The following is a 24,395-nucleotide window of genomic DNA, read 5'->3' as shown; positions in this document are numbered from 1 at the left end:
TGGAACGTCATCCTCTGATGAAGGCTGTTTACACCAGTCTCAGTTGTTTTCATATGAAAAGTTTCTTGCTTCATTCTTGTGACCAAATTATCCAAAGAGGAGTTCATCCCTGAGCTCTTACTGCAAGTTGTTTCAGCTGAAATCACGGTGCCTACAGGTGCAGAAGAAAATCTATAAACATATTTTCCAGCTTGTTTTTCACCTGAATAGAGGACCGCAGATGCATAGCCCAAGGGAAGAAAGAGTTCCAGAATTCTCAGCAGCAGTGGAAGAGGTGTAAGAATGTTACAGCTCTCTGAGTTACTGTGACAGCCTCACCCATCCACAAAGTTAGATTCAGGTAGGGTCACAAACACTTGAGCTAAGTATAAACACTTTGGGATCTGGATCCATCAGACTTATGTCTGAGCAGAACTGTGTGTTGGTAGGATGTTTTATTTTTATTATTATTATGAGGATCTTGTTTAATCACAGCCATGCATATGCCTATAGCTCCTCTGAGTGTTACTTCAGAATCAAAGAAGATTTTCACCATGAAGGAGATGTGGTCATTGGTGTATTTTTCCCAGTTCATACTTACTACACAGGCAGCAAAGTTACACATCATTATCTGCCATACATGTACACTGACCTTCACATACAGTAAGTGTTGTTGTTCATTTATCCTGTTTCATATTTCAGGTTACAAATGACTCAGTTTATATACATATATTTTTTTTCAAGCTTCTAGGCTTCTTAATTTTATCATGAAAAACCATCTTCCAATCCTAAATTCTTTATTTAATTGTATGTTCTTCTTCATTTATTTTCTATTCTTGAAGATAGTACAATAACATTGCTTGTTTATTGAATTTTGTTCCCAAATATGACAATTGAAATATGGGATCTTCCTTGGCCATGCCTTTACAGCCACATGTTTATCACGTTAGGTCTTTAGAGGGAGGATGGTTTTATCAAAGTTTACCTGGCTCTTCAGGACAGTCTAGAAGTCGATATGTACTCCTGTGAAAGGAGGAGATGCCACAAAATTTGTTACTATTGACGGTTGTGATGGTGGAGTAATAACTTTGCCCCTGTTAGATACCACTGAGTTAGGAGTAAGGGTGTCAGATTTAGAAGTTGGCAATAGTTCCTTGTTCTCAAAATAGCTAAGCCTGTCATCAAAATTTTTTAATTATATTATTTACTAATATTTTACTACCAGACATATTTCCTATTTTACATATCTTTCCATGCATTTCTAGTCAGTTTTAAAAATCACATTTCCATCGATGTGGTCATAAGTCACAATGACAGGATTGTGGCCACTTAGGGTTGTTTCTTTTATGTTTTCCAGAGCTGAGGACTGGACACAGGGCCTTGTTCTTGCTAGGCAAGCGCTCTACCACTGAGGTAAATCCTCAATCCTAGGGTTGTTTCTTATTAAGTCAGAAACAAAAGTAAATTAAGTTCCTGGTAGGGAAATATTTTTGTTACTACAAAAGAGTAATATGTGTGTCTTTCCTCCCTCAAAATCTTCCATTGTACAGTACCTCTCTTAATTTTTCATACAAGTTGAGGAACAAGAAGTGTTTGTATATCAAAGCTAAAATTATTTTGTAAGGCTTCTGATGCATTCTTTATTACAGTGTGAGAGTGCATATATGTTTTCAATGAGGGAATATGTCTGCTCTCTTAAGTTTCTTTGTCTCTTTTCATGCATAGAATTTTCACATGCCTAGAAATCATCATCTTAATTATCAAGATTACAAAATTTATAACCTCTGGGCAGGATTTTTGTTTACTACATTGGTTTTTGTGGTCTAAATTTTAAACAGATTTTATTTTGGGAAATTACATCTAATCAAATGAATTGATATATGAACTTTAAATTATATATCAATTTCCAGATTAATGTAAGTTTTCTTTTGAGGAAAAATGGCTTAGTCTATTGGACTGCACATGATACAGACTTTTCAAGGCATTTTTTTTTGGGGGGGGGCTGAGACAGGGTTTCTCTGTGTAGCTTTGTGCCTTTCCTGGAACTCACTTGTTAGCCAAGGCTGGCCTCTAACTCACAGAGCTCCGCCTGCCTCTGCCTACCTAGTTCTGGGATTAAAGGCGTGCACCACCAATGCCCAGGTTTACAAGGCATTTTTACCAAAATTTTGTGTGTGTTCTCACTTATGCCTCAGGTCTCACATGCAGGTGAGAGATCATCTGTGGAAGAAAAGTTAACTGCTCACCATGTGTGTGTTGACATCAAACTCATCCCATACTCAGTGCTAGGTTTTTGCACTAGGTGAACTATATTTTTTCCATATGACCAACCCTGTTATACATGGTGCCTGTTATCCTTCCAAATTAAAATTGGTACAATCTCTAGAAATGTATGTGGTGAAGAACATGTCTATCCCATTGACTTTAAATTGTGGTTGATTTGATATGTCAAAGTATATTATACCAAATCTCCAGACATTTCTTCAGTTAATAATGTGGCAAAAATTCATGTATCATATGAATATTATCTTTTACAATTTGGATGTTAGGAGTTTTTCTCCTCTACTATAAATATATGCCCTTTTGTGAGCAGTTGCACACATCAAAATCAAAAAGCATTTCCTTGCAGTTCATTCTAAAATACTTTGCAGTGTGATATTTGTTTTAAAAATTTTTGTTTTTATTTACTTTTTTATTTTATGTGCATTGGTGTTCTGCCTACAGGTCAGATCTTTGAGTTACAGACAGTTGCTAGCTTCCATGTGAGTGCTGGTATTTGATCCTGGGTCCTTTGGGAGAGCAGTCAGTGCCCTTTACCACTAAGCCATCTTTCCAGCCCCTTAAAATTTTTTTATTACTTCATTTTATTTTTGAAATTGTAACACAACTGGAGTATTTCTCTTTTCCTTCCTTACCTCCAAACTTTGTTACATAACTCTTCTTCCTCCCTTCCAAACTTAATGGTTACCACATAAACAGTTGTTTATATTCAGGAACCTAAATACAAGCAGATCAGTCTACATAAATGTATTCTTATGCATATTTTTGAGGATGACCATTTGCTACTGGATACGTGATGGCATTGTTTTCCCTGTAGAAGGCTATTTCTCTGACTTTTGACATTCCTTAGTTGCCTCTAGTTCTTTATCTAGAAATAAGAGCCTAAAGTCAGGATAAGACTTTAATTATAAAATGTCAAAATATTAAAACAAATACCCTAACTTGGAATGACCAAGATTTATCAATATTTTTTAATAATAGCAATAAATGCTTTTATTATCTTTTTGAAGACAAATAGTTAAGAGTAACACTACACATACATAAATATATATATATATATATATTATATTTTAGCAAATTGAAAAGCAATAAGGAGATATGATATAACTAAATTTTCTCTAACATAACTCAGACAGAGAATGTCAGCTTTCATGTCTCCCCTCTAATCTGTCTTCCTGTTTTATATTAGCAGTGAAAATTTCTTGTTGCCTATCTATATCATGATTCTGACCTCTTCTCTCCATTGTTGCCTGTGGCCTCTTAACTAATCCCTTCTTTCCATGAATTGAATCTCTGTGGCCTTTTCCATTCACATCAGCAGTGTGATCTTTGAATTTTCTCTACATACTTGTGTGAAGGCCTATGTGGACTGCATTAATTTATTAGAAAGCCATAAATAATTTGGTGTCAATTCTGTTATAGCCACTGTACATTTTATCCTCACTTTGTACTTTTCATTAGCATGGAGAACTTATTTGCAAGTTCCCCTTTTCTTAGGGTGTTTCACAAAGAATGTGTGATCTGCTATGGTATTTTACAATACATCCAGAAACACATATGCAGGTAGCTAATCAGATACACACAAGACTACCTGGTAAGAATGTCTTTTGGGTCTTATAGAAGTGAGTACTGATGGCAGTCATTGTTAGCACTATGGAAATTCTTTTAATATTTACCTCAATGTGTCACTTGCAGAAATATATATGTGTATCTACCACTGTATTCACATTCAGTAATAATTTGGACCATTTCAGACTGATTTTGTCTAAAATGATTAAAAATATTAATTTATCCAATGCCTATCTCATATCTAATGTAATTGAATAAATAAATAATGACAAATCTGATTTCCAGTTGAAATTAAGCAATGCAGGGACAATAATTCCTACAGCACATTCTCAGATTTCTAAACCTTTCAATATGTCTGTCCATCTTCTACAGCTATCTTCCAGTGACAATACTGTACATCATAGGTTACAAAAATACATTTAGGAAGAGACAAAATCTTGTATTTTTATTCTCACCATTTTTCACCAATTTCTTAAGTTTTTCACACACATTACTCAAAACTGTTTAAAATAAATGTGCATGAAATATATTAAAATCCAAAATCAATTTCAAATAATACATAGGATATAGGATTAAACTTTCTTGTGTGTAAAGATAGTGAATATTCAGATCACAACATTTATGTACTTGAGTATGTCATGACTTTCCTTGATTTTGAACACAACTGAGTGCTGATACAGAAAATCTTAATTTCATTTTTTTCTATTTCTTCCTTTTGAGTTCCAGGCAGATCCTAAGTATGCTTCTGTGATATCTTGTGCTCCCTTTCTCTTTCTCTAAAGCCATTTTCCCTGTGATGTGGCTTCTTTTACATCTATGTTTAACCTCCTTCTTTGCTGAACTCTTGTACTTAAGCATGGCTGTCTTTCTTCTCTCTCCCATTGCCCTCTAACAAGCAACTGGTATGATGTACTCCAGACCTATCATGGTGCTTTTTTCATTTTCCAAAATCTAATAATAAAGCATTCAAGCTACAAAAACCCCACATCCTAGTATCATATATAAACTGGACATAATTTTTGAAGTTTTCTATACAGAAAAAAAAGAGATCCAAAATACATTAATCAGATTTTGTGATTAAAGTTTTCATCTACTTATCATTGCTTAGTTTTTGGAGGCTTTGAGCACCTTTGTGGTCTTTCCATGGATAATGTAACAGCGATTTTGCATATAATGTGCTCGTAAGACTACATACATCTAAGAAATTCTCAAAATGCATGTATTATATGTGTGTGTTCACACACACACATTTAAATCTACATTCTGGTATAAAAGAGAACTTTGTTTGCACTATTTTTCTTGGTTTCCACTAAGAAGGAATTTGATGCCCATTTTCCTTCCAGTATATGCAATTTTTTATTTATTATTTTGGTGTGTCTTTCTGCTTCCTTGCTGTCTTTAAATATTTTTATCAAGCCAGGTGGTCGTGGCGCATGCCTGTAAACCCAGCACTCAGGAGGCAGAGGCAGGTGGATCTCTATGAGTTCAAGGCCAGCCAGGGCTACCAAGTGAGTTCTAGGAAAGGTGTAAAGCTACCCAGAGAAACCCTGTCTCAAAAAACCAAACAAAAGTTCAATTAAATAAACATTTTTATCGATTAACTGAGAACTTGAATACAGTGTGTTGACACCATAGTCACTCCTCCCTCACTCCTTCCATGTGTGCTCCTTCTTGCTAACCTTCCTGTTCACCCAACTTTGAGCTTCACAAACCGAATGCCATTCCTGCCAGGCAGTCAGTTGTGCTAAGGTCTAGAGGTCTACTAAAATCTGGAGCACTGGTACATTCACCACTAGTCTTAGTGAATGAGTCAAATCATGAACTATTTTAGATTATGATGTAGGCCACATACTTATTCCAATCAGAATTATAGGCCCAGATGGTGCTGATACAGAGTACTTTGCTAAGGGGCCCAATCATTTTCACAACCATGCCAAGATTTTTTCCTAATTACCCTTGATCAATTATCAAAGAGACAACATGTTTCCCCCAAATCCATACATACTTTCTTTTATTTTATGAGAACTCTAGCCTCTCCAATTTTGAATATAAAGTTAAATTTGATTACAGTTAGAGATTATACTACTTAAGATATCTGAAATTAGTAGGTTCTCCCCTAGAGTCCATACTTTCAGCTACAGGTACTTGTCTAAATGTACACGGAGAGTGAAAGACATGGCTTCCTTCCTATCCCATCATGCCTTAACTCCATTTACATAACTGACAGTTATCCAAGGCTACAAGTGTCATGATTCCACCTGTCAGAATATTTTGGTGTGCTTACAAGTGCTGCCACGCCTTGGCCTTACAGATGGATAGGACTACCGAGGAATACTGATGGCTTTTCACCATTGTTAGCTCGTATGACCTGCTGTAACTATGGGAGCTGGTCCTCAGTAGGGAGGATTCCAGGTAAATCCAGATAGATACTTTCACATACTGTAGAAAGTGTGTGATATCTTCAGCAATAGGTTCTTACCTTCTTTTTCTGGAAAGCACAACGGAAATGGGCCATAGCCTATATTTTTGAAGGGAGATTCTTGGATTCTCCTAAAATTGATGATTCAAAAACAAGTTTCCAATGCCTGGCAATGGATTTTGTTATTATATTATTTTATTCTTTTTTTTCATTTTTCTTTATTAAGAAATTTTCTACTCATTCCATTCCTATCCACAGACTGCACCCTCCTCCCTCCACTCCCTTCCCCAGCCCTCATTCCCAAGCCACCCCATATTCCCATATCCCCCAAATCGAGATCTCCCATGGGGAGTCAACAGAGCCCAGCACACTGAGCCTAGGCAGATCCAAGCCCCTGCCCACTGCACCAAGGCTGTGCAAGATGTCACACTACAGGCACCAGATTCCAGAAGTATGCCCACTGACCAATGACAGATCCCAATCCCCCTACCCGGGTGTCCCCCAATCGGTTTCAGCCAACCAACAATCTTCTGTATCCAGAGGACCTAGTCCAATCACATGGGGGCTCCACAGCCACAAGTTCACAGTTCATGGGCTTGCAATAGTGTGGCCAGTCATCTCCGCACATTCTCCCATTGTGATCTCAAGGTCCCTTGCCTGCAGTATCTCTCCTCTTTCTCATCAAGTAGATTCCCAAAGCTCAGCCTGGTGCCTGGCCATGGATCTCTGTATCTGCCTCCATCTGTCTCTGGACAAAGGCTTTATGATGACATCTAGGTTATTTGCTAGGCTGGTCACCAGTGTAGACTGGTTCAGGCACCCTCTGGACCACTGAAAGCAGACCAAGGTGGGGTCAACCTTATGGATTCCTGAGAGACTCCCCAGTACCCTACCTCTTCCTATTCTCATGATGTCCTCATCTATCATGGTATCTTCCTTCCTGCCCTCCCAGTCTGTCCCTGTTAAACCTTAACCCACCCATTTCCCTATGTTCGCATCCCCCAATCCTCACCCTCTGACACTACCACCTTGCCCCCACCACGCAGCCCACTCATATAAATCTAATCTACTACTCCCTCACAAGATCACCCATGTGTTCCTCTTAGGGTCTTTTCCTGTAAGCTAACCTCTCTGGAGTTGTGGGTTGCAGTCTGGCCATCCCTTCCCTCCCATTTAGAATCCACTTATGAGTGAGTACATACTATGTTTGTCCTTCTGAGTCTGGGTTACCTCCATCAAGATTATAATTTCTAGGTCTATCCATTTGCCTGCAAATTTCATGATATCATTGTTTGTTTTTGTTTTTGTTTTTGTTTTTTTTACAGCAGAGTAGCATTCCATTGTGTATATGTGCCATATTTTTTTATCCATTCTTCATTTGAGGAGCATCTATGCTATTTCCAGGTTCTGGATATTATAAATAATGCTGATATGAACATAGCTGAGCATGTGTCTTTGTGGTAAGATTGAGCATTCCTTGAGTATATGCCCAAGAGTAGTACAATCGTGTCTTGAGGAAGACTTATTCCCAATTTTCTGAGAAACTGCCATACTGATTTCCAGAGTGGCTGTACAAGTTTGCATTCCCACCAACAGTGGAGGAGTGTTCCCCTTGCTCCACATCCTCTCCAACATAAGCTCTCTTCAGTGGTTTTGATCTTAGCCATTCTGACAAGTGTAAGATGGTATCTCAGAATTGTTTTGATTTTCATTTCCCTGACGCCTAAGGATATTGAGCAATTCCTTAAATACCTTTCAGCCATTTGAGATTCTTCTATTGAGAATTCTCTGTTAAGTTCTGTACCACATTTTTTAAATTGGATTGTTCAGTATTTTGATGTCTAGCTTTTTGAGATCCTTATTTATTTTGGAGATCAGACCTCTGTCAGATGTGGGGTTGGTGAAGATCTTTTCCCATTCTGTAGGCTGTCATTTGTCCTTATTGACCATGTCCTTTGCTCTACAAAAACTTCTCAGTTTCAGGAAGTCCCATTTATTAATTGTCACTCTCAGTGTCTGTGCTACTGGTATTATATTTACGAAGTGGTCTCCTGTGCCAATTCATTCTAGACTACTGCCTACTTTCTCCTGTATCAAGTTCAATGTAACTGGATATCTGTTGAGGTCTTTGATCCACTTGGACTTGAGTTTTGTGCATGGTGACAGATATACATCTACTTACAGTCTTCTGCATGATGACATCCAGTTATGACAAAACCATTTGTTGAAGATGCTTTCTTTTTTCCATGGTACAATTTTGGCTTCTTTGTGAAAATCGTATGTTCATAGGGGTGTGGATTAATGTCAGGGTCTTCAATTTGATTCCATTGGTCCACATGATGATTATTATGCCATTATCAAGCTGTTTGTATTTCTATAGTTCTATAGTAGAGCTTGAGGTCAGGGATGGTGATGCCTCCAGAGGTTGCTTTATTATACAGGATTCTTTTATCTATCCTAGGTTTTTTGTTTTTCCATATAAAGTTAAGTATTTTTCTTTCCAAGTCAGTGAAGAATTGTGTTGGAATTTTGATGGAGATTGCATTGAATCTGTAGATAATCTTTTGATAAGATTGCCATTTTACTATGTTGATTCTACCTATCCATGAGCATGGGAGATCTTTCCATTTTCTGATATCTCCTTCAATTTCTTTCTTCAGAGACTTAAAATTCTTATCATACAGTTCTTTTACTTGCTTAGTTCAAGTTACCCCAGGATATTTTATATCATTTGTGGTTATTGTAAATGGTGATGTTTCTCTGAATTCTTTCTCAGCCCCTTTTTAATTTGTACGTAAGAGAGATACTGGGTTTTGTTGTTTTTGTTTTGTTTTGTTTTGTTTTGTCTTTTAGTTAATCTTGTATCCTGCCACCTTAATGAAGCTGTTTGTCAGCTATAGGAGTTCCCTGGTAGAATTATAGGGGCTATGTATGTATACTATCATATCATCTGCAGATAATGAAAGTTTGAATTCTTCCTTTCCAATTTGTATCCCCTTGATGTCCTTTTGTTGTCTTATTATTCTAGCTGGAACTTCAAGTACTATATGGAATAAGTATGGGGAGAGAGGACAGCCAATCTTGTTCCTGATTTTAGTGGAATCACTTTGAGCTTCTCTCCATTTAATTTGATGTTGGCTGTCGGCTTGCTGTAAATTGCCTTTATTATATTTAGGTATGTTCCTTGTATTCCTGATCTCTATAAAACCTTTATCATGAAGGGTTGTTGGATTTTTTCAAAGGCTTTTTCAGCATCCAATGAGATGATCATGTGTTTTTTCCTTCTGGTTTGTTTATATGGTGTATTACTTTAACAGATTTTCACATGGTAAACCATCCTTGCATCCCTGGGATGAAGCCTACTTGGTCATGGTGAATAGCTTTTTTGATATGTTCCTGGATTCAGGTAGCCAGTATTTTATTGAGTATTTTTGCATCAATGTTCATAAGGGAGATTGGTCTGTAATTCTTTTTCTTTGTTACATCTTTGTGTAGTTTGGATATCAGGGTAACTGTACCTCATAAAAAGAATTTGGTAATGCTCCTTCTGTTTCTATGGTGTGGAACAATTTGAAAATTATTGGTATTAGATCTTCTTTGAAGATCTGGTAAAATTTTGCACTGGAACCTTCTGAGCCTGTGCTTTTTTTTTGTTGGGAGACACTTAATAAACATTTCTATTTCCTTAGGGGTTATTGGTCTATTTAAATAGTTTATCTGGTCTTGATTTAACTTAGGTATGGGATACCTATCCAGAAAATCATCTATTTCCTTTAGATTTTCCAATTTTGTGGAGTAGAGGTTTTTGAAGTATGACCGGATGATTCTCTGAATTTCCTTATTGTCTGTTGTTATGTTCCCCTTTTCATTTCTGATTTTGTTATTTTGGATGCTCTCTCTCTCTGCTTTTTGGTTAATTTGGATAAGGGCTTATCTATCTTGTTGATTTTCTCAAAGAACCAACTCTTTGTTTCATCGATTCTTTGTACTGTTCTCTTTGTTTCTATTATATTGATTTCACCTCTCAATTTGATTATTTCCTGGTGTCTGTTTCTTCTTTGTGGGTTTGCTTCTTCTTGTTCTAGAGGTTTCAGGTGTGCTGTTAAGTCACTAGTATGAGATTTCTCCATCTTCTTTATGGGGGTACTTAGAGCTATGAATTTTACTCTTAGCATTGCTTCATGTTGACCCATAAGTTTGATTATGTTGTCCATTCATTTTCACTGAATTCTAGGAAATCTTAATTTCTTTCTTTATTTCTTCCTTGACCCATTGGTGATTCAATTGGGCATTATTCAGTTCCCATGAGTTTGTAGGCTTTCTATAATTTTTGTTGTTGTTGAAGTCTAACTTTAAGCCATGGTGGTCTGATAAGACACAGGAGGGTATTTCAATTTTTTTGCATCTGTTGAGATTTGCTTTGTGACCAAGCCTATAGTTGATTTTGGAGAAGGTTCCCTAGGGTGCTGAAAAGAAGGTATATTCTTTTGTGTTAGGGTGGAATATTCTGTAGATATCTATTAATTCTATTTGAGTCATAATTTCTCTTAATTCCGTTATTTCTCTGTTAAGTTTCTATCTGGCAGACTTGTCCATTTGTGACAGTATGATGTTGAAGTCTCCCACTACTAGTGTATGGGTTTTGATGTGCGATTTAAGCTTTAGTAATTTTCTTTTACAAATGTTGGTGCCCTTGTATTTGGGGCATAAATATTCAGAACTAAGACTTCATCTTCTTGGATTTTCCCTGTGATAAATATGCAGTGACCTTCCCCATCTCTTTCAACTGATTTTAGTTTGAAGTCTATTTTGTTAGATATTAGGATAGCTACATCAGATTGCTTCTTAAATCTGTTTGATTGGAGTGTCTTTTCCCAGCCTTTAATTCTGAAGTGGTGTCTGTCTTTGAAGTTGAGGTGTGTTTCTTGTATGCAGCCAATAGAAGGATCTTGTTTTCATATCCATTCTTTAGCCTGTGTCTTTTTATAGGTGAATTGAGACCATTGATATTGATGGATATTAATGACCAGCTATTGTTAATTCCAGTTATTTTGGGTAGTAGTGTTGTATGTTTCCATTTGTTGGTATAGATATATTGCCTGTGTTTTCATGGGTGTATCTAACTTCCTTAGATTGGATTATTCCTTTGAGTGCTTTCTGTGGGGCTGGATTGGTGGAGAGATATTGTTTAAATCTGGTTTTATCATGGATTTTCTTTTTACTCCATCTATGTTGATTGACAGTTTTGCTGGGTGTAATAGTCTGGGTTGGTATCCATGGTCTCTTAGTATCTGCATAACATCTGTCCAGGACCTATGGCTTTTAGAGTCTCCATTGAGAAATCAGTTGTTATTCTTATGGGTCTGCTTTTATATGTTACTTGGCCTTTTCATTTGCAGCTTTTAATATTTTTTCTTTATTCTGTATGCTTAGTGGTTTGATTATTATGTGGTAAAGGGACTTTTTTTGGATCCAGTCTATTTGGTGTTCTGTAACCTTCTTTCATTTTTATAGGCATTTCCTTCTTTAGTTTGGGAAAGTTTTCTTCTATGAACTTTTTGAATATATTTTTTGTCCCTTTGAGTTGGTATTCTCCTTCTTCTTTTTTCTTTTCTTTTTTTTTGTTTTTGTTTGTTTGTTTGTTTTGTTTTGTTTGTTTCTCTGTGTAGCTGTTTGCCTTTCCTGGAACTCACTTTGGAGACCAGGCTGGCCTCAAACTCATAGAGATCTGCCTGGCTCTGCCCACTAAGTGCTAGGATTAAAGGCATGTGCCACCAACACCCAGCTCTTCTCCTTCTTCTACCCTTATTATTCTTAGGTTTGGTCTTTCCATGGTGTCCCAAATTTCCTGGACATTTTGGGTCATGACTCTGTTGGCTTTACTGTTTTTTTTGATTGATGAATCAACTTCTTCTACTGTATCTTCAACACCAGAGATCCACTCTTCCATCTCTTGCATTCTCTTGGTTTAACCTGCATCTGTATTTCCTGCTCGTTTACTCAGATTTTCTACTTATTTACCTCAGTTTGTTTCTTTTTTAGTGACTCCATTTCACTTTTGAAATCTTGAACTGTTTCCCCCACTTGTTTAATGACTTTCTCTTGGCCTTCAAGGGATTTGCTGATTTCTTCCCATTTTTTTGTTTGTTTTACTTTTCCTCTTTTCTTTAAGGGAATTTTTCATTTCCTCTTTTAAGATCTCTAATTTCTTCTTAAAGTCATTTTATGGTAGACATCTTCTGTTTCTTCTGTCTTGGTATGTTCAGGTCTTGCTGATGTAGGTTCTGATGGAGCCATATTAGTTTTTATGTTGTTGACCATATTTTTGCACTGGTGTCTACTCATCTCTTTCTCCACTTGGGGCAAGCGGGATCTGTGTCTGAGGGAGCCTTTCTTGGTCTCATGCTCTTGATCCAGTGGGAGCTCTAGTCAGTGCTGATGGACTTTTTGTCTCAGGGAGCAGCTCTTAGTCCAACTAGTGCTAGTGGGCTCTGTCTCATGGAGTAGCTGCAGTCTTACTCTTGGTCCAGTTGAGTGTTGGCAGGCTCTGTCTCAAGCAACAGTTGCAGTCTTTTAGTCCAGCCAGGTGCTGGCAGGCTCTGTCTCGGGGAAATGTGGCAGTCTCAGAGCTATTTTATGATATTCTAATGAAACCTATTTTTCTAAATTTCAGACAATGACACTAAAATAAGGAATATCTGAAAAGGTGAAAATGTTTCAGGTAAAAGTGAGATTACCTGAGTTCAGATCCACTGAATATTCATGAGTGTCCATCTCTAAACTAGGAATCATGTGATACACAAGAAGACCAGGAAGTATGCAATGAAGATACCCAGGCTATGTAATGGAAACAATAGAGCCTCTGTAAAAAGAGAAAGTAAAGCCAGGTCTGCTTGTAGAGTTTGTCAGTTATCTTGCAATCAAAATATTTAAAACACAAACATTTTCACAAACAGTGAAACAATGCACATAAATGGCACCAAAGTTACATAAACTCACACAAGATAATATTGTCAAAGTATCACAACTCTTTATAAAGATGAGTCACAATAACTCAGTGGTATTTTTTAATAAAGATATTTTCTTGGAAAGCTGAGTATCTAAATTGAGGCATATTTGTTTTCCTCTAATTGTAGATGCTGAACAACAAAGAACAATACAGCATGAAATATTATACTGTGGAAGGTCATCTTTTTACATTCATGGGCAAAATTTTAATGTACTAAATACAATAGAGAGTATTGAAAACAGTCATGGGACTGCCAATTATAAGGGTCATACTTCCATGATCTTATAACATCCTATCAAAGTAACATAAACAGTTGAATTCTAATCATCCAAATATTTAGTGGGAGATTTTATGTGTGGATTTTATATAAAAATTATTATTTGTACCAGAAAACTATTGCATTTATCTGCAGTTATGTGTGGTCTATAATATACTCAGCTATATTTTTCTTCAATTTATGCAGGTATAATTTTAAAATATACCAGTTGATTCTGGCCCTGGTATTTGCCATTGGGGAGATCAACAGGAACCCTCATCTTTTGCCAAACATATCTCTGGGATTTGATTTTTATATATAATGTCCCATTCAGTGAGAAAAACATTCTTGGGCTTGCCCTTATTTGGCTCAAAGGCCTGAGTATTCCCATCTCTAATTATGACTGTGTAAAGAAGAGAAAGTCTGCTGCTGCACTTACAGGACCATCGTGGGCAAGATCTGCCCATATCGGGACACTGCTTCAGCTCTACAAATTTCCACAGGTGAGAAGTTTTATGGGTAAAAGAGCCAGATCTCCTTTGCTGACATTTCAGAGGCATTTAAAGGTAAGACAGATACTTGGATTACTTAGCTCTTGATGACAAGTGCCCACACAATTGAAGACAAATCTAATTTCGGTCACTTGGAAAAGAAAATTGGAGGAGTAATAAAAATGGAGGACTGGCCAGTAATTTTCTGAAAAATTCTGTCAGAGAACTTTGCCTTAAAAATCAGGATGAATCCATCCTCATGCTGACTGTTGCCATTAATTCTTGCAGAACAGAGATTGTGGTTTTTGACATTGTTCTTTCTCTTGTTTCCATTTGTTATCTCTTCAGCTCACTGTTGGTCCTTTTGAAGCTATCTTGAGTGACCAAGATCAGTTTCATTCTGTCTACAAGATGCCCCCAAAGGCACATCTCTGCCTCTTGCCATGGTCTCTTTGATGCTTCATTTTAGTTGGACCTGGGTTGGTCTCATTGTCCCACATGACCACAGAGGAACTCGGTTTCTGTCAGATATAAGGAAAAATATGGAGAATAATCAAGTCTGCATAGCCTTTGTTGAAATGATGTGAAGTACCTGGAATTCATTTTCCAAAAACTTCTGGAAAAATATTGGAATGGTCCAGGAATCATTGGCTAATATTATCATCATTTGTGGTGACAATGATTCACTACAAGGTTTAATACAACATCTACGGCAACAGATTTTGATGAGTAAAGTCTGGGTCATGACCTCTCAGTGGGATGTTACTAATATTGCTGATTATTTCTTGCTAGATTCATTCCATAGAAGTCTTATATTTTCACAGCACCATGAGCAGAATATTGAATTTAAAAATTTTATCCAAACAGTTAATCCTTATAAATACCCAGAAGACAATTACCTTCCTAAATTGTGGTTTTTGTTCTTCAAGTGCTCATTTTCAGAGCATGATAGCAAACTTTTGGAGAACTGTCAACCCAATGCTTCCTTGGAATTACTGCATAGACACATTTTGACATGACAATGAATGAAGACAGCTACAATGTATACAAGGCTGTATATATTGTGGCCCAAAGTCTCCATGAGATGAGTCTACAGCAAGTACAAATGCAACCTTCTGGAAATGAAGAATGAATGATGTTCTTCCCCTGGCAGGTAATATCCCTTCCATTGTTCTAGAGAATCAACAATGTGATATTTTTGACATCTTCAGAGGCACGAAATTAGGTATTATATATTTCAGCATTGTATATATGTGTGTGTGTGTGTGTGTGTGTGTGTGTGTGTGTGTGTGTGTGTGTGTGTGTATGCACAGGAAAATCTTCATTTGTTATCTTGTCTTACAGGTCAATGCATATCTTGGCATGCTTGTTACTGAGGAATAGAGTGTTAGTGGCAAGGAGGAAATGATTTTACTGACTATAAAACTCATGTACAAATAGCTGCACAATCTTCTCATGGTAATATATTACATTAGAAAACTAAGAATTCTCTCAGTAAGTTAAATAATGACAGCTCACACCAAGGTATTAGTACATATATTATTTCTTTTAACTACCATTTAGTCATCAGTACCCACATTTTACTCACTGTACTTTGGGACACACCCTGCATACAAATGGGTACAGCATTTTATTTAAGAAATTGTGATTTACTTCAACCAATACTCATTGATTTCTTTCCTGAGTTATTTTAGAAGATTTTCCTGAAGCTGACTGTCCTTTAGAAGTATAATAGCATCCCATTAACTTAGGTAACTGTTGCTCAGCCATAGTGATACCTACATTAATGGTGTATCCTGCAACAAAGAATGAACTATGAGAGTCATTCTATAATCCATTTTTGATCAATATCTCTGACCTACTTTAAAATATATCCTTACTTCACTCTCAGCTTCATTGTTTCTTGAAGAATATCCATGTGGGAGCCAACATGGCCTTAGAATGGAAACACAAGTCAGAAGATAAGTATGATATTCTCAACCTTTGGAATTTTCCAAAGGGTCTTGGACTAAAAGTGAAAGTAGGAATCTTTTCACCCAATACTCCCCAGGGTCAACAGTTGTCTTTGATTGAACAGATGATAAGATGGCCAGAAAAATATTCTGAGGTGAGTTAGGTATTATCTCAATTAATTAAACTCATCACAATAACACAAATATATCCCCCAATATAACAACTCCTGGTTTTGATATTAAACCCATCACTGTGTAACTACAAGTAGAGAAAGACAAAAAAAAATCTACTAGAAGACAGTGTTTTATCATCCACTGATTCTTAAAAAAGAAGTTTTTAGCTTTAAATTTCTGTTAATATTCAGTCATCCATGTGTTAATTTTTTGTCAATATTACATGAATTAAATATACCTGAGAAGTGGTATGTGCAATCCACATAATGTCTCACATGACACTCTGATGTAGAAAATGTCTACATTCACAGCACAAAACTGAATCAGTTATGTTTTCTTGCTATGATCAAACATCATCACCAAAATTTATTTTTGGAAAAAAGAGATTATTTGACTTATGTTTCTGAAGGTATGAGAGTCCTTTATGGTCATGGAGCATGCCAGAGTGTGGCATCCATGGAGAGATGGACAGGGACCTGCAACAAAGTGTCTCAGGCCTCACATTGGAAGCAGAGAGTGACAACTGGAATTGAAGTGAGATTCATAAATGTTCAAAACCCACCTCAACTGAAATAATTCTGCCAATAAGTCTGTGACTCCTAAAATTTCAATAACTCTCCAGGTTATACCATCATTGAGGAAATGTGTAGTCACATATCTGTGCCTATAATCATATGAATTATAATTCATTCAAACCAATGCACAATGTCTCCATTAGATTTATTTTACTTATCTAAAATTGAATAGTTCATTTTTATTCCACGCTTTAAAATTACAGACCATAATCAGATATTTTCTTTCTTCTAACTCTTGAAAGGGAAAATACTATACTATACATGTATATATGTTTCTTTCCAGTTCTACTGCTGCAAATGAAGGCATACCTAATATAACTTAAGAAAGTGGGTTCTTTGGAGTGGGTGACAGTATGAGGATTCAGGCCTTATCTTTGGAAATGTATTGCTTTAAGAGCATGAGGTTCCTGGTGACATCATATCCTCAATCAGCAGAAAAATGTAAATACCATAGATGACATTTTTCTCATTCTCATTCATTCTGAGACAACAGCCAATGGAATGGTGACACTCACTTTCATAGTGAACCATTTAAACTTCCCTTGAAGATTATTCACAGAAATGCCCAAGCATTTGTTTCCCTGATGACTATGAGTCCTGTCAATTTGAAAAACAGATTCACAATCATGGAGGAAATAAAAGTTTCTCAACTTATTAGAAAGTAAGTACAGAGACAGGATCCATCTGGAAGGACAACTTGATTTTCTAGGTCATGTCTTCGCTGATCTATCTGCATCAAACTTGTTCCTATATTAATAAGCACCCAAATGTCTATGATATTGTTCAGACCAATCTTGTGTAGGTCACAGATAGTCAAAATCATTTTCTACATTTGTATGAATAAAACCTGCAAATTAATTACATGATATTGAAAAATGATAATTCTTGTGGTTTTTAATAAATCCTTAACATTTGTTAACTTTGCTCCCATTATTCTCAGATTCTGCAGTCTGTGCACAGTGAGAACTGTGGGCCTGGATTCAGAAAAATTTCCCTGGAGGACAAGGCTCTTTGCTGCTTTGATTGCACTCCTCCAGATAATGAGATTTCCAATGTGACAGGTAAGCAGAAATCTTACAAATAATGATTCCACATTTCTACAGCATTCTGCATTATCTTTTTTTCTCCTTTTTTATTTATTATATTTGTGTTTTAATTTTACACATCAGCCATGGGTTCCTCTGTCCTCCTCCCTCCCACCCCTGAGCTGAATGCAGAGAATATATGTCCCTGTACTACTCAGCCATAAATGGGACACTAACGTCCCCTAAGGCTCAGAGGATGTTAAGAAGAAGAGATGGAAAGACTGCATGAAAGAGCCAAATGTCAGAAATGGCTACCAAAAAATATTGTCTGCTGCAATTGACAAGACAATTGCATTTAAAAACACATAACAACTGTGGTTGCCCTGATGAAATTGTAAAAGAACAAGCAAATTCATACTCAGCATAGATAGTTGGAGGAGCTGTCCAGCTGCCATTAATAGCTGAGATACTATGGACAGTAGACGGCTTCTAGTTGAAAGAAAGTCAGCTATTATTTGGCATGTGGTACTTGGTAGGTTAACCATAGTCCAGTAGATAGCCGGACACCCATACGCATATATAAAGAACTAATTATACTCAGTGTGTTATACCATAAAAAGACTTTTTTTTATAACATAAAAAGAAACACAGAAAATGGAAGTAGCAGGGTTTGGAAGAAGCTGGGAGAAAGTAGGGTGCTATTGGAAAAGTCCTCTTGTACACTGGAAAGTTTTGTCACTCAAATTGGTTTAATAAAATATGATTGGCCAGCAGCCAGGCAGGAAGTATAGGTGGAATCTTAGGCTTACACAGGGACACTTTACTCAGCCTGGAAGGAGGTGACAGGACCTGCCTGTACGGAATCCACCAGGTTGAATTGAATCCCCAGGGGAGTCTTGGCCCTGGAGGAGATGGGAAGGCAGGGGGAGGCTGGGGAGAAGGTGGGGGTGGGGACGGAAAGGCAGAGGACAGGGGAACCCATGGCTGATGTGTAAAATTAAAACACAAATATAATAAATAAAAAAGGAGAAAATAAAAAGAACCCTCCCCCCCAAAAAAAAAATCCATAATTCTTACCTATGTTTAGCCATGTGTCGGGGTATTTTTTCTTAGTATGACAATCTCCATTCTCATGGTGCTTCTGTTAGGTCTGGATGGATACTCCTGACTCTGCCCTTCCTCTTCTGAGCAATTTTAAATTTTTTAATTTTTTTTTATTCTTTGAGAATTGCATACTATGTGTTTTGTTCATATTCATACACTCTCAAATCTTCCACATTTCTACCTATCTAACTTCTTTATTTTCTAAAATTAAAAAAAAAAAGACTCACTGAATTCAGTTTCTGCTACTCTGGTACCTTTTGGTGCAGGACCCCTTGTGGAGTATGAACTAATTACCAATGGCCACATTCTTGAAGAATGAGTCTTCCCCCTCTTTGACTGTACTCTCAGAGTTTGGGCAGGTGCTTGACTGTGGATCTCTGCATCTGCTTCCATCAGTTACTGGATGAAGGCTCTATGATGATAGGGTATTCACCAATCTGATTACTGGGGTATGCCAGTTCAGACATACTCTCCTCTGTTGGTAGTAGTCTAATCTGGTGTCATTCTTGTGGATTCTGGCAAATTTCCCTAGCACCTGGTTTCTTCCTAACCCCACAATGTCTCCCTCTATCAAGATATCACTTCCAAGGGGAAATAGATGAGCTCTCCATGAGTAAACTGGTGTGAATTATGGGCAATAGGGGTAGGGGATGGAGGATGAGAACATAAGGGAATGGGACGGTCAAGCTGGAACAGAGATAGAGTAGGAAAGCAGTGAAATAGATAATATGATAAAGGGAGACATGATGGGGACAGGGAGAAACAAGGTGCTAGGGAAGTTCCCAGGAATCCACAGGTTTGACCCTCGTTTAAACTACTAGCAATAGTGGAGAGGGCACCTGAACTGGCTTACCCCAGTAATCAGATCGGTGAATATCCTAACTGTCATCATAAATCCTTTCTCCCTTAACTGATGGAAGCAGATGCAGAGATCCACAGCCAAACACCAGGACAAGCTCCAGGAGTCCAGCTGAAGAGAGATAAGAGGGATTCTATGAGCAAGGGCAACAAGATCATGATGGGGAAACATACAGAGACAAACAAACCAAACTAGTGGGAACTCATGAAATTTAGATCAACCGCTGTGGAGTGTGCATAGGACTTCACTAAGCCCTTTGTATAGTGAGACAATTATATAGCTTGATATGCTTAAGGGGCCCCCTGACATTAGAATCTGTATCCATTCTTGGGGCATGAGCAGTCTTTTTGGAGCCCACTACATATGATGGGACACCTCACACAGTCTTGAGGCAGGGGGAAGGGTTTGGACCAGCATCTACTAATGTACCTCCCCATGGGATGCCTTACATTCTTATAGGAGGCAATAGGGGGTGGGTTGGAAGGAGAAGGCTAGAGGGGCAGAAGAGGGAAGAGGGGGATCTTTGATTGGTATGTAAAATGAATAAAAATATTTTCTTAATAAAAAAAATAATTCCTGATCTCTTTTGATTGATTTTAGTTTGAAGTCTATTTTGTTAGCTATTAGGATAGCTACACCATCTTGCTTCTTATGGCCATTTGATTGGAAAGTCTTTTCCCAATCTGTTACTCTGAGGTAATATCTATCTTTGAAGTTGAGGTATGTTTCTTGCATGCAGCAGAAGGATGGATCCTGTATTTACATACATTCTGTTAGTATGTGTCTTCTTATTGGTGAATTGAGTCCATTTATATTAAGAGATATTAATGAGATGTGATTATTTATTCCCATTATTTTTTAGTAGTAGTGTGTGTGTCTTTCCCTTCTTTGGAACTTGCTTCTGTGGGACTAACTATTGCCTGTGTTTTTGTGGATGTATCTGACTTCCTTAGGTTGGGATTTTCCTTCTAGTGCTTTCTATACAACTGGATATGTGGATAGGTATTGTTTAAATATAGTTTTGTCTTTGAATATTTTTTGTACGTTGTCTCTGGTGATTGAAAATGCTCCGGATATAATAGTCTGGGCTGGAATCTCTGGTCTCTTAGTGTCTATATAATGTCTGTCCAGAACCTCCATCCTTTCGGAGACTGCATTGAGAATTTGGGTGTTATTCTGATAGGTCCACCATTATAAGTCATTTGGCCTTTTTCTTTCGCAGCTATTAATATTCTTTCTTTATTCTGTATATTTAGTGCATTGATTATTATGTCACAATGGGACCTTTTGTGCATCCAGTCTATTTGTTGTTCTATAAACTTCATAGGCATTTTCTTCTTAAAGTTGGGAGAGTTTTCTTCTATGTTTTTGTTGACTATATTTATTGTGACTTTGAGGTGGTATTCTTCTCCTTCTTTTATACCTACTATTCTTAGACTTGGTCTTTTCATGTTGTCCCAGATTTCCTGGACATTTTGTGTTTTGACCTTTTTGGATTCAGAGTTGTCTTTGACTTACAGGTCTTGTTCCTCTTTTGTATCCTTCCATGCCAAAGATTCCTAGTTCCTCTTTTGAATCCTCCCATGCCAGATTCCCTCTTCCATCTCTTGCATTAGGTTTGTTATGCTTGAATCTGTTCATTTACTCAAATTTTCCATTTCTAGCATTCCATCAGTTTGTGTCTTCTTCAATGCTTATATTTCAATTTCCAGATCTTGAACTGCTTCCTTCACCAGTTTGATTGCTTTTTCTTGGCTTTCTTCAAGGAAATTATTAATTTCTTCCATTTTTGTTTGTCTTTCCCTCAATTTCTTTTTTTTTCTTTTATCTCATTTTATGATATATTTCCCTTTTTTATTATATTTGTGTTTTAATTTTACACATCAGCCATGGGTTCCCATGTCCTCTCCCTCCAGTCCCCACATCCACCTTTCTCCCATCCCCTCCCATCCATTACCATCTCCTCCAGGGCCAAGACTCCCCTGGGGATTCATTTAAACTTGGTGGATTCAGTACAGGCAGGTCCAGTCCCCTCCATCCAGGCTGAGCAAAGTGTCCCTGTGTAAGCCCAAGGTTTCAAACAGCCAGCTCATGAACTAAGGACAGGTCCAGGTCACAAAGCCTGGATGCCTCCCAAACAGTCCAAGCCACTCAACTGTCTCACTTATCCAGAGGGTCTGGTCCAGCTGGGGGCTCCACAGCCATTGGTTCATAAATCATGTGATTCCATTTGTTTGGCTATTTGTCCATGTGCTTTTTCCAATCCTGGGTTCAACGATTCACTTTCCCACAGTACCTCTTCCTTGTCAAAAACTAGACACATAGAGCACCACCTGGGGCCTGGCTGAGGATCTCTGCATCAACTTCCATCAGTCATTGGATGAGAGTTCAGGCCAACCAACAGGGTGTTTGGCCATCTGATCAACAGACAAGGTCAGATCAAGCTTTCTCTCAACCACTGCCATCAGTCTACAGAGGATGCATCACTGTGGACCTCAGGGGACTTCTACAGCACTCTGCCCGCTCCTGTTCTCATGTGGTCCTCATCCATCATGGTCTACCATTCCTTGTTCTTCCTTTTTGTTACTGATCCAGCTGGGATCTCCTGCTCCCCCAAGCCTAACTTCCCTCAAAACTTGCCCTTCATTTCTCACACTCTCCTCCAGGTTGTTCATGTGGATCTGATCCATTTCTCTGCCATTGGGTGATCAATGTGTCTTGCTGAGTGTCCCATTTTTGAGGTAGCCTCCCTGGAGTTGTGTAGCAGTCTAGTCATCTGTGTTTTACATCTAGTATCCTCCTATGAGTGATACCATGTTTGTGCTTATGAGTCTGGGTTAACTCACTCAGGATGATTTTTTCTAGAACCATCCATTTGCCTGCAAACCTCATGATGTCATTGTTTTCCCTGCTGAGTAGTACTCCATTGTGTATATGTACCATATTTTCTTTATCCATTCTTCAATTGAAGGGCATCTACGCTGTTTCCAGGTTCTGGCTATTACAAACAATGCTGATATGAACATAGTGGAGCAAATGCCCTTGTGGTATGATTGAGACATTCCTTGGGTGTATGCCCAAGAGTGCTACAGCAGGGTCTTAGGGAGGATGGATTCCCAATTTTCTAAGGAAGCACCATATTGATTTCCAAAGTGGCTGTAAAAGCTTGCATTCCCACCAGCAGTGGAGGAGAGTTCCCCTTGCTCCACATCCTCTCCAGCATAAGCTGTCTTCTGTGCTTTTGATATTAGCCATTCTGACAGGTGTCAGTTGGTATCTCAGAGTTGTTTTGATTTACAATTCCCGGATAATTAGGGATGTTGAGCAATTCCTTGAATGTCTTTCAGCCATTTGAACTTCCTCTGTTGAGAATTCTCTGTTTAGTTCTATAGCCCATTTCTTAATTGGACTGTTGGGCATTTTGATGTCTAATTTCTTGAGTTCTTTATATATTGTGGATATCAGCCCTCTGTCAGATGTGGGGTTGGTGAAGACCTTTTCCCATTCTGTAGGCTGTTGCTTTGTTTTGTTGACTGTGTCCTTTGCTCTACAAAAGCTTCTCAGTTTCAACAGGTCACATTGATAGATTGTTTCTCTCAATTTCTGTGCTACTGGGGTTATATTTAGGAAGTGATCTCTGGTGCCAATGCGTTCAAGAGTACTTCCTACTTTCTCTTCTATCAGGTTCAGAGTAACTGTATTTATGTTGAGGTCTTTGATCCCCTTGGACTTAAGTTTTGTGCATGGTGACAGATGTGGATCTATTTGCAGTCTTCTACACATTGTCATCCAGTGATGCCAGCACCATTTGTTGAAGATGCTTTCTTTTTTCCATTGCATATTTTTGGCTTCTTTATCAAAAATTGTATGTTCATAGGTGTGTGGGTTAATGTCAGGGTCTTCAAATTGATTCCATTGGTCCACATGTCTGTTTTTATGCCAGTACTATGCTGTTTTTATTATGGTAGCTCTATAATAGAACTTGAGGTCGGGGATTGTGATACCTACAGAGGTTGTTTTATTGTACAGCATTCTGTGGGCTGTCCTGGGTTTTTTGTTTTTCCATATGAAGTTGAGTATTATTCTTTCCAGATCTGTGAAGAATTGTGTTGGTAATTTGATGGGGATTGCATTGAATATGTAGATTGTTTTTGGTGAGATCACCATTTTTACTATGTTAATGCTGCCTATCCTTGATCGTGGGAGTTCTTTCCATTTTTCTGACATTTTCTTCAATTTCTTTTTTCAGGGATTTAAAGTTCTTGTCATATAGGTCCTTCAAATGCTTAGTTAGAGTAACCCCAAGGTATTTTATATCATTTGTGGCTATTGCAATGGGTGATGTACCTCTGATTTCCTTCCCAGCCTGTTTGTCTATTGTATATAGGAGGGCTACTGATTTTCTTTTGCTATTTTTCTTGTATCCTGCTATGTTGCTGAAGGTTTTTATTAGCTGTATCGGTTCCTTGGTTGAATTTTTGGGGTCACTCATGTATACTATCATGTCATCAGAAAATAGGGAAAGCTTGACTTCTTCCTTTCCTATTTGTATCCCCTTAATCTCCTTATGTTGTCTTAGAGCTCTGGCTAGAACTTCAAGTACTATATTGAATAAGTATGGGGATTGGGGACAGCCTCGCCTTGTTTCTGAATTTAGTAGTATTGCTTTGAGTTTCTCTCCATTTACTTTGATGTTGGCAGTT

At 37.6% G+C, this 24,395-nt stretch overlaps 1 pseudogene; it reads left to right on the top strand.

Annotated features, from left to right (window-relative positions):
• The first annotated feature begins 220 nt into the window (after positions 1–220).
• LOC118575580 overlaps positions 221–24,395 on the top strand; it is a 38,047-nt pseudogene continuing 13,872 nt past the window's right edge.

The sequence above is a fragment of the Onychomys torridus genome, unplaced genomic scaffold, assembly GCF_903995425.1.
Source record: "Onychomys torridus unplaced genomic scaffold, mOncTor1.1, whole genome shotgun sequence".
Taxonomy (NCBI): domain Eukaryota; kingdom Metazoa; phylum Chordata; class Mammalia; order Rodentia; family Cricetidae; genus Onychomys; species Onychomys torridus.
This window is presented reverse-complemented; position numbering and strand designations above follow the sequence as displayed.